This window comes from Malaya genurostris, chromosome 2 (genome assembly GCF_030247185.1).
Source record: "Malaya genurostris strain Urasoe2022 chromosome 2, Malgen_1.1, whole genome shotgun sequence".
Taxonomy (NCBI): Eukaryota; Metazoa; Arthropoda; class Insecta; order Diptera; family Culicidae; genus Malaya; species Malaya genurostris.
The window spans coordinates 214,146,161-214,154,119 of record NC_080571.1 but is presented as its reverse complement, the minus strand read 5'-3'; positions in this window follow the sequence as shown (position 1 = coordinate 214,154,119).

The following is a 7,959-nucleotide window of genomic DNA, read 5'->3' as shown; positions in this document are numbered from 1 at the left end:
CAATATCCCAGTTCGAGACATTCTTGCTTGTCGTGACCTTTCATACATGAAACTTATTTATCATTTCATAAAGAAAACTGGAGTTTCAATTTAATAAAGGCCCCTTTCAAGACTTAGTTCTGATCCCAGCTGCGTCCATGAGTTCAACCAATAGCTAAATTAGAATAAAAATAATGTAATGATACAAACAAACTCGAAACAGTTTATGAAATTATTAACAAAATGTCTGAAAATAACAGCTTATTTTATAATTTATAGAAGTTAATCGTTTGGTTCAAATAATATTTCCGAGTAGATTTCATAATTAATGACGAGTTACCTAAGATGATATTCAAGTAATAAGAGAATATGTTTTAATAAATGCAAAACGTTGTGACTATGTTAGAATTAAATTAGGATAAGAATATTATGTAAAAGTGATGCTACGGCGAAGAAAAACTTATGTAAACTGCCTTAAGAAATAAACGTATTTATGAAAAAAAAAATCATAAACAGAGCCAATAACATGCTAGGATTCATCAAACGATTTTGTTACTGTTTTCACGATCCGTATACAATTAAAACATTATACATTGCCTATGTTCGGTCAGTACTAGAATACTGTAGCTTAGTTTGGTCACCTTACTTAATCACATGGGAAGATCGAATAGAATCAGTTCAAAAACAATTTTTGTTATTTGCACTTCGTAAATTAGGTTGGAAAAGACTTCCTCTTCCGTCATATAAAGCCCGCTGTATGCTGATAAGTATTCAAACATTAAAAGAACGCAGAGAATTTTCAATGGTCTCATTTGTAAATGAAATTGTCTCGAATCGCATAGATTCCAGTCAACTCCTGTCCAAACTAAATTTTTACATACCATCTCGGCGTTTAAGAAATCGAAATATTTTTATTACAAACCACCAACGAACAAATTGTGCAAAAAATGGGCCAATAAATCAATTGATGGCTGTATACAACAAGCATTTAGAAGCTGTCGATTTCACTATGTCAAAAAACAAACTAAAGCAATATTTCAGTTCAATTCGGTAAGCTAATTATTATTATTTAACTCATAATAAATTATACATAAATATACATTATTTAGTGAGCTATTTAGAATAGTTTACTAATTTAAGACGATTATTGTAATTATCCTTATGGTCTACTTTTGATTGACGACAAATAAATAAATAAATAAATAAATAGATTCGACGATTCGAATTAGACCTGCATTAAATAACGAAGCTGTCGTATAAAAAACAATGTATAGTGACCAAAATAAATCGATAGCCAGATCTCAAAAAGAATGAACATCTGCTTTGATGTTGGTGTGACGTTTATGGATGGTTTCCATCAATTCAGCTTGACAAGTGTTTAGTTGGTTTGGTGTAGGACCACTGTAGAAGAAAGAAAGAGAAAGAGAGGGCACTAGATTTGCACGTTTATGGCTTTTAAGAAGTTATAGAGGTAAGTCATGTAAAGGGGATCTCGGGTTGCCAAAAACGTCACGGACTGGAACATAAGGTGGTCTACCTCGGGCCCGAAGGAAATCAATTAGCTGAAGTCTGACGTCGCTATACTCGGAACACGCCCAAACAATATGCTCGATGTCATGATAACCGTCTCCGCAAACGCAAAGATTACTCTCACTAAGGCCAACACGATGAAGATGCCCTTTAAACAGTGGTTGGACATAATCATTGACATTGTGCGAATAAAGTCCCGGTTCACATCCAACCCTCGAAACCAAGCTTTCGTCGATAGCTGCGGCATAATGGACCACCGTTCTAGACGTTCATCATTCCAGGCGGTTTGCCAGCTGACGAGTGCCTCTTGACGAGAACGACTGAAAAATTCATTGAAGCAGATTGGTCTTTCATAGGTTTCACCTTGTAATGCACCCACCTTGGCCAGTGAGTCCGCCATCTCATTGCCCCGTACGGAACAACGTGATGGGATCCAAACTAAGGTAATCCGGTATGATTTTTCAGATAAAGCACTCAGTTGTTTCCGTGTTTTCCTAGGAAATACGGCGAGTACTTTCCAGGCTTCACTGAGCGAAGAGCGTCGATAGAACTGAGACTGTTTCGATACAATGAAGCAGTGGTCTGTGGGAAAAGTTTCAATGATCTCAAGGGTATACTGAATTCCCGCTAGTTCTGCGACGTAAACTGAAGCCGGATCACTGAGTTTATAGGAGGCGGTGAAATTTTCATTAAATATACCGAAACCAGGTTTGCCAACCTAAGGCTATACGCAAACAACGATACTGGACTTTTTTAAGCTTGATGAAGTGTATTTTCGCGGCTGAACGGAAACAGAAACATCCAAAATCCGTCACTGTCAATATCGTTGTTAGGTACAGCCTTATCAGATCTGTTGGGTGAGCTCCCCACCAAGTCACGGTTACTGTATGGAGAAAGTTGATTCTTTTTTGACATTTTCGTTTCAGATACCTAATGTGACATCTCCAGGTACCTTTGGAATCGAACCAGACTCCAAGGTATTTGAATGTGAAAGCCTGAGCTATGGCTTGACCCATTAGATGAAGCTATAGTTATGCAGGTTCACGCTTCCTGGAAAATACTACCAACTCAGTTTTCTCCGTGGAGAATTCGATACCCAGCTGTAGAGCCCATGTAGACAAAGTGTCTAAGGTAGTTTGTAATGAGCAATTCCAGGAATGAAAAGACGAAAAAGTGACAAAATCAGAATCGACCTTCTCCGATTGGGATGAAACTTTGCACATGGCTTCAGTATGCAAACCATAAGTTTTGAACCGATGGAGAGGTCAATTGCCTTTTTCAAATCGTTGCAACTCGGAAATCGTTAATTGTACAAAAATGGCGTTCAGGAAGAAGTTTTAGGGAATCAATAGGGCACTCTAAAAAAATATACACTGGAAAAAAATTGATTTATGCCTTTCTCTGTAGAAAAGTATAAGAATTGCTGGAAAACCCGACTTTCGAACGAAGCCTCAGAGACTCGAAGTGTTATATACCATTCGACTCAGTTCGACGAGATCGGAAAAATCCCTACAACTTCTTCCTGAACGCCATTTTTGTACAATTAACGGTTTCCGAGTTGCAACGATTTGAAAAAGGCAATTTTGGTGAAATGCAAAAATACATACGCCCTTTTCAAAAATCAGTCGTGACTCGGATTGATCTCTCCATCGGTTCAAAACTTACGGTTTGCCATACTGAAGCCATGTGCAAAGTTTCATCCAAATCGGAGAAGGTTGAATCTGAGGATCTGCTAAGCATTTCTGGAATTGCTCTACTGTAAATCGTCCTTAAATCTTGGTAAAACTTCTTGCAAGTTTGCTAAATCTAGCTCATCTTATGTAAAAAAAAAGTCTGGAGAATCGAATTGTGAACCGAAACTGGCCGCACGAAACGTTTTGATGACTATTTTACCCCATTTATTCCATTTTATGGTATTTTATTGTAAATAGGTCTTTAATCTTGGTAAAACTTATTGGAAGTTTACTAAATCTAGCTTATCTTATGTAAAAAATAAGATAGTTTTCGTATGCTATCAACGTGGTTCGCTTAAGACTTAAGGGTGATTTAGATGAAAATTTCATTTTCGTCTTATTGAGCCATTGCATCTGTAAGTTGACTGTTGCTAGTGGATTTTCTAATTCATGTACAATGTAGTATAATGCTTTTCGTTTAAACGACTAGACGTTTCTGTTTGGAAGCAGAAAATCTATCTTGGATTGTAAAAGCAACTTACGTGACTAATAGTATAACAATATAGTAGGGAGGTATGATTATATTTAGATTATTAAAATAATAACAAAGTGACATTTTGATGTTTTGTAAAAACAATTCGCATCCGCATTCGAAAAAAAAATCACAATTGCATTTGTTCATGGCTATTTTTTTCAGTTTCCATTGAAATTACTAATTCAAACACGACTGTAAATGTTCCTGAAACTAATCCTAAACAACTGACATCATCATCCCCCGCTTCCCCTGTAAGCCCAGTGCCAGAACTCATCGATGAGTTTGGTATTGTGAATAATTTCCCAGAACAAGAAATTTCGATGCCTGTTCGGGACCTCTGTCTTCAACCCCGAAAGCCTACGCTGATGTACAATTCCCAGCCAGACTCTGCTGCGGCAAAATAAGAAACTATTGAAAGACAATATGCGGTCTGGTACAACAAAGTTTTCAAATAAATTTGAATAAGGTCACTCTTGTTGTGACTCTTGAATTATGTATTTATCTTCTGCCAGCTGTGGGAAGCACACATTTCCAGTCCATTTCGGTGTGTCTTTTGGTGAGAGCTCGCCGAGTTTTACGCATTGTTGGCGGGGATCCGATCGTTTATAAATTCATTTAGAATTAATTAAAATAATTCCTTTTTACTCAAGGAAACAAACAAACTGTGTTGGTTTGAAATATGTTAACTGAATGAAGCACAATTTTAACGAACCGCCAAGATTCAACCTCAAAACTAGAAGACTAATTAACTCCTTTTCCACAGTTTGTTTGTGTCCTGTGGAAACTTCGCATAGACTTGTCAGCATAAGACCATGTGGCGCTGCATGGAAATTAAAAAAGTTAATCCGAAAGCAGAACTGTCGTAGGAAAAACTTCTCCGTGTGCGCTGGTAAATTTCATCTGTATCTTAAATATTTATAACCACCGAGGATGTTTATTTGTCTTCTACATCTTGTGAACCGTCATACATTTTCTTTGTAACACTAATTTATCATGTACTTTTACATGGAATAGTTTCCTCGTTGCAAATATACTTGCATCTGAAGGAAAACTAACCTACTAACTGATACAGAGAGCGAATCGATTCAATTGAAGATTGCATCGATTTTTGTCGGAATTTGCTTATAATATTATGTGACATTACATCTATTCTATATTTGTGAATCTGTGTAACTCATTTGTACTAAACCAGGGAGGACGCTTCAAAATCATTTTCAGAATTTTATTCTGAATCCTTTGAAGCGTTTTCTTCCTGGTGGAACAACAACTTGACCAAATTGGTACTGCATAAAGCATGGGTGATCTGAAAATTTGTTAATAAATTAACAATTTGTTTATTAGACATAGCTTAGAATTTCTGTTTATAAGAGGATATAAACATTTGATATATTTATTACACCTTGCCTGGATTCCTTCAATGTAATCCTTGAAAGTGAGTTTTTTGTCATACGTTAAACCTAAGTATTTAGCTTGATCAGACCATGTTAATTCCAATCCATTCAATTTGAGAATGTGATTATTGTTTGGTTTAAGAAAAGAAGCTCTTCGCTTATGAGGAAAGATAATTAATTGCGTTTTTCCTGAATTTGGTTTAATTTCCCATTTTGACAGATAATCACTGAAAATATTTAAACTTCTTTGTAGGCGACTGCAGATCACTCTTAGATTTCTACCTGTGGCTAACAGACTTGTGTCGTCACAGAATAGCGATTTCTGACAACCAACGGGTAGATTTGGAAGATCAGAAGTGAAAATATTATACAAGATTGGAGCTACGCTCGAACCCTGCGGAACACCGGCTCGTACGGGTAGCAATTCAGATTTACAATTCTGATAGCCAACCTGAAGAGTACGATCAATGAAATAATTTTGAATCATTTTGATCAAATAAATAGGAAACTGGAAATCAGACATTTTCGCTATTAAACCTTTGTGCCAAACACTGTCGAATGCTTTTTCTATGTCTAGAAGAGCAACTCCAGTCAATAACCCAGAAAATTTATTTGCTTCTACAATGTTCGTTACTCTGACAAGTTGATGAGTAGTTGAATGTTCATGACGAAATCCAAACTGCTCTGGTAAACAAATTGAATTCTCATTTATATGAGACATCTTTCTCAACAAGATAATTTTTTCAAAAAGATTACTGATAGAAGAAAGTAAGCTAATTGGTCGATAACTTGATGTTTCTGCTGGGTTTTTATCAGGTTTGAGGACAGGAATTACTTTAGCATTTTCCATCTTTTTGGGAAGTAAGCTAATGAAAAACACTTGTTGAAAATTTTAACCAAGAGTCTCAAGGCAACATCGGGAAGATTTTTAATAAGAATATTAAAAATTCCATAATTACCAGGAGCCTTCATGGAGCCTTTTAATTTTCCTAATGATTGACTTAATTTCATCAAATCAATAATGTCATTTGGTAAAAACACTTGAGTTGAAATATGATCATATTCCAGTGAGACTTCATTTTCAATAGGACTCACAACGTTCAAATTAAAATTGTGGACACTCTCGAACTGCTGAGCAAGTTTTTGAGTTTTTTCGCCATTTGTAAGAAGTATTCGATTTTCTTCCTTGAGAGCAGAAATTGGTTTCTGAGGTTTCTTGAGAACATTAGAAAGTTTCCAGAAAGGTTAAGAATAAACTGTAAAGGCTGAGTAACTGTTAGTCTTTAAAAAGACTGTTAGTGATTCAGGTAGCCTTGAAAAGGACTTAAGCCTTGAATCAATGAAACTTTAGGTAGCCAGAAAAACTTTCCAGGAGCCAAGAGCTATACGCGTGCGGTGCGAACGACTGTTCAACACCGACTGATTTATCAAACTTATGAACATGTCAAGAGTAGCTTCCGATTAGTCGAATTTTTTTCAGAGTTTCACTGTTAGTCTTCGAAGTAAAGTCGAAAAAAAAGAAATTGGAGAAAAATGGGCATGATAGTGAATTTTGCGGATCTTCTAACTATCACCACGGTATCGATTCTACGGTATTTTTTTTCATAAGAAATACCAACTTTGAAAATATTTGCTTAGGTTTTTATGAAATTATTGAGTAAAGTCGCGTTTTTGATCGTTTTTTCCTCACTGTGCATTGAAAGGCGCATAGACATTCATACACATAACGGCAATTTCCAATTTCTTCGATCTGAGTTAAATGGCATAGAACAGTAGGCGGCTCGTTTTTCCCGAAATTCGAAATCCTATCTACTGAGAAGGGCAAAACCATTACAAGACAACGAAATTTAATTATTTTCGGAGTCTTCAAAAGGGATTTGATGAACAGGTGCCGGAAAACGATGCTTGAGGTCGATTCAAATTCCAAAATGGCGACCTCCGGTATTATTATACCTCGAAAACTTCGAATATTGAGCATTTTCCGGAATAGATTTTGAAAGTGTCTGCGGAAAATGATGTTTAATGTAATTTCGTAATCCAAGATGACAACTTGCGGTTTATTAATATTCCTTGAAAAAAAATATCGATAAACCGAAGGTCGCCATATTGAATTTCGAAACGAGCTCAAACATTTCGGTATCTGCTCTTCAAACCCGTTCCAAAAATTCAAAAAAAGGTGTTCAAGAAAATTGGAAGTAGCCATCTTGGAATTCGCAACCACCCCCGAACATTGTTTTCCGGTACCTATTGTTCAAATCGGTTTCGAAAATACCCATATTGTGGGGGTTTTCAAGGAATATCGATGAACCAATTCGGAAAAAAACTCAAACATCATTTTCTAATATCTAATCATCAAACCCGTTCCGAGAATATCTATATTGTAAGGGTTTTCAAAGCATATCAATAAACCGAAAGTAACCATCTTGGATTTCGGAACCACCCCAAACATCGTTCTCCGGAATTTACTCTTAAAACCCGTACCAAAAACAATCATTTTATAGTGGTTTCCATGACATATCAATTATACGGAAATCGTTTTCATTTCATGCAAAAACCTCTTTTTACGAAGCAGGTTCTTGAAAAAAGTTTACTTTATTTGGAATTTGATACTTGAAAAGAGTTACGTGAAAGGAGGTAACGCAAAAAAGTGTAATCGAACGAAGGTTTGGATGTACAAGGAATGCACTGTTAGTAAATAAGTCGCATAGTGTATTATTGATGCAGCTTGTATCGAGAATGTTTTCAAAGAGTAATTTTCTCGTAGTGTCACATCTGTTTGTCTGTGATTGTACGATGTTTGTGACTAAAACATATTTCTTCGTAGCAACGGACATTATTCGCAAAATTTTCA